Consider the following 4,396-nt stretch of genomic DNA (forward strand, 5'->3'; position numbering starts at 1 on the left):
AGGAGTGGGACCAAGAGCCACGGGGGCTGGCGGAACGACTGGAGCTGGGGAGGCAGAAGCTTGCAGCTGACGTTTAATGGAATAAATCATACCTCCGAGCTCCTGAAGGTTGGACTGGACCGTGGTCTGGTGAGTCAGCACCTGATGAATTACTTTGTCCATCCTGTCGATCCGCTCCTCTGCGGGAACGGGGGAGGTCTGCTCGCTCTTGGTCTCATTCTGGGTCTGTTGTGGCTGGAGCATTTCTGTTAGGAGTGCGCGGGGAACCCAGATTAAATGAGACCCAGAACGAGGCAGACACGGGAAAAATACAAAAGAACAGTGTTTATTATATACAGTGAGTTAAATGACATCCATAGGCTGCTTCTCTGAGGCTCCTAGAAAGAGGGACGACAGGTTAATAGTTGTCCAACGGGGGAAGGCCAGAGTGGTTTGTTTAATGAGCGTTTGTCCTTACAGTCCAACCCGAAGAGGAGAGCTGGTCCTTCAGTCCAAGGAGAGCGAGCAGCAGAGGGAAATCCAACAGGGGTCCAAAAGGGGAGCGAGGAAGGCTGGCAACTGGAGGCAAAGAGGCACGAGGAATACCTGAGAGGCCAAGGGATCCAGATCAGGTCACGAGGGAATCCAAAGAGCATGAGGAACCAGGAAACTGGAAAAAAGAGCAAAAGGTGAACAAATTCTTTTCACCAAGACATTTGCCTCACAACAGTACTATACCAGTAGCGTTAGTGCTCAATTGGATGAGAGAGGACGCTGGCGCTGCATGTTCGCCGCTTCTCCGCGCTAAAAAGTCATTATACTGTTGCTATATTCGTGGACATTTATCTGGACTTATTTTTGTTCAGTAATTTCTCAATCAGTACTTATACAGACAGCTTATTAGCACTCCCTAACAGGAATTTGGGACTATTGCTGTCAAACATACAACTCCAGCACGGCGGCTCGGACTTTGCTTGAAGAACTAGCAACTATTGCGCTCACCTTGCTGCTTCTGTCAACCTCCTGTGTCATCTGGATTGTTCCAGTTTGTCATCTTTTGCTGGATTTTTTTCCTGTGCTATGCTGTGGATTACATTGCACTGCCTTTTGGATATCCTTTTCGGAGCTGTGGGTCTGCTGTTAGCGGCTAGCTCTGTGCTAGCTTCCCCCGGCTTGGCTGGCTCGTCGATGTTGACCTACTCCGCCTCCCAGCTGATTGGACTTAACAACTGCTCCATTCCACCTTCTGTTTCTACCATTAAACAACTGGGCCTTCTGCGTAGACCTCGTTATGTCCATAGAGGCTCTCGGAAGAGAACTGTTTACTCTCGGCAAGCTGGGTCTGACTCCATCCCTTCCATCTGGTCTACCGGTCCTGCCGCACATCGATTACGTCATCAGAATGCTGCCTCTGTAGTCCCTGATATTGCTGAAAGAACACAGCGCACGAAGTGGCAAGGAAAACGTGGAGTGGACTTCAGGCTGCTTAAACCTCTTCTAAAGGCTTCTACTCCAACCATTATTAAAATAGAACTTTTCAACGTTCAATCGCTATCCAATAAATCATGTCTTATTCATGATCATATTCTGGAGAAGAATTTGGACCTCTTGTGCCTTACTGAAACATGGCATCAACCAGATGTGTACAGCTCTCTGAATGAAGCCTGTCCCTCTGGATACAGTTACCTGCAGAAAGCCCGCTGCACTGGCCGTGGTGGTGGTCTGGCTGTAATTTACCGCAGTAATTCAAAATTATCACATTTAGCTTCTCGGGACTTCTTGTCTTTTGAATGTTTGGCCTTCAACCTCAAAGCCCCCCTCCTGATGAATGTTATATTGATTTATCGGCCTCCCAAACCACATGTTTCATTTAACTCAGAGATGCATGACCTCCTCACTTTTTTCTGCGCATCTCCTGTGAAAAATATTATTCTTGGAGATTTAAATATCCACATTGATAATTCCTCTTCCCCTCTGGCAGCAGAGTTTAAGTCCCTTTTGGATTCTCTCAATCTCACTCAGTATGTTGACGCCCCTACGCACAACAGGGGGCACACTCTGGATTTGGTGATTACAGACACTGTACCTATCAATAACTTATCTGTCTATGACCTGGGTGTCTCAGACCACAGTGTCATCTCCCTGGAAGTGCCTTCAACTTCATCTGCTCCTAATCCTAAACGACTTATCCAGTTCCGTGACTTTAAAAACATTTCCCCTGAGGTTCTGTCCTCTGATCTCCACTCCCTGACTGCTGTCAATCACTCATCTGCAAATGACTCTGTGGATTACTACAACCAATCTCTCCAGGAGCTTCTGGACCTCCATGCTCCCTTTAAAGCAAGGCTGGTGTCTTTCTCCCGTTCAGCCCCTTGGTACACTGCTGAGCTGCGCAAGATGAAAGCAGCTGGCCGTGCTATTGAGAGACGTGTAAAATCATCTGGTCTCTCTGTACATCAGCAGGCATATAAAGAACATCAGAAAGCCTACGCCTTTTCTCTTAAAGAAGCACGGTCCAAATATTATTCCAACATCATCAACAACTGCCCTGGAAACTCTAAACAACTCTTCTCCACAATAAATCATCTCCTTAATCCCATTAAACAATCTCATGAGGACTCTGTTCAAAAATGCAACCTGTTCCTTTCATTTTTTAAAAACAAAGTTAACTCCATTAGATCTCAGCTCCATAGCCTCCCTGATCTTCATCTGCCATCTACCCGTCTGCATTCTGGGTCCCTGAGCTGCTTTGATGAGGTTGTTCTGAGTGAAGTGGAGACCATCATCATGAAAATGAAGCCTTCATCCTGCGCCCTGGATCCCTTCCCCTCGTCTCTCATTAAATCCAATCACTCTGCAATAAGCCCATTAATCACACATATAATAAATAAGTCACTGCAATCTGGTCAAGTTCCACTGCCTCTTAAAACTGCCATCATTAGGCCTCTTCTGAAAAAATCTAATTTGGATCCAGACATTCTTTCTAATTACCGCCCAATTTCTCACCTCCCATTTCTGTCAAAAGTGCTGGAAAAAGCAGTTGCTGCTCAGCTGCAGATCCACCAACAACACTCCCTGTATGAGAAGTTTCAGTCTGGCTTCCGTGCAGCTCACAGTACTGAGACCGCACTGCTGAGAGTCACCAATGATGTCCTCATGGCTGCTGACACTGGTTCTCCCTCCCTCTTTGTTCTCCTTGACCTCACTGCAGCTTTCGACACTGTGGACCATAGTATCCTCCTCCACCGTCTTCATGTGGAGGTCGGTCTCTGTGACACTGTCCTGGACTGGTTTAAATCTTTCCTCTCCAATAGGCTGGAATGTGTTAGTCTTGGCAATGCCAAGTCCCAGACTGTCTGTGTCTCCTGTGGTGTCCCTCAAGGGTCAGTTTTAGGGCCCCTGCTATTTTCCCTTTACATGTTGCCTTTAGGTCAAATTATTAATCAGTACAACATTTCTTTTCACTGTTATGCCGACGATACACAGCTTTACATCAGGACCGGAGCATCATCTTCACCACTGTCATCTCCATCTTCACTCGCTGCCCTCTCTACCTGCCTGGAGGAGATAAGGGCATGGATGAATCAGAACTTTCTTCAGTTAAACTGCTCCAAAACAGAGGCCATACTGATTGGCACCCCTCACCAGGTTCAAACTTCAACTATAACGACTATTTCATTTTCCGGACAAGACATCCCCCTCTCCACCACCTCTGTTACAAATCTTGGAATAAAAATGGACACTCATCTTACATTTGAAAATCACATTAAGCATCTGTTTAAAACCTGTTTCTTCCATCTTCGAAATATCTCCAAACTGCGCCCATCTCTCACTTTTGCTGATGCAGAGAAACTCGTCCATGCTTTTGTCTCCTCCAGGCTCGACTACTGCAACTCCCTGTTTACTGGAATACCCGGCAAAAACCTTCAGAAGCTTCAATATATTCAAAACAGTGCAGCCAGGATTTTATTGAGAGCTCGTAAATTTGAACATATTACACCCATTCTCCATAACCTCCATTGGCTTCCTGTCACCTACAGAATTCAGTACAAAATTGCTCTCATTACCCATCAGTGTTTATATGGAAATTCACCAGATTATCTGAAGGACCTTCTTGCTCCATATTCATCCACCCGGTCCCTACGATCACAGAACAGTCATCTCCTCCACCTGCCACGAACTAAATTAAGAACCATGGGAGATCGGGCATTCTGTGTGGCTGCCCCCCGCCTCTGGAACTCCCTCCCTGAATATCTGAGAGCTCCACAATCATTGACTGACTTTAAAAAAGGCTTAAAGACTTTTCTTTTTAAGCAGGCCTATTCTGTCTCCACATGATTGTATCATTGATTTTAGTTGTTTGTATCATTGATTTTAGTTGATTTTATCACAGATTTTAGTTGATTTTATCACAGAT

Source organism: Nematolebias whitei, chromosome 4 (assembly GCF_014905685.2).
Source record: "Nematolebias whitei isolate Nwh7 chromosome 4, NemWhi1, whole genome shotgun sequence".
NCBI lineage: Eukaryota > Metazoa > Chordata > Actinopteri > Cyprinodontiformes > Rivulidae > Nematolebias > Nematolebias whitei.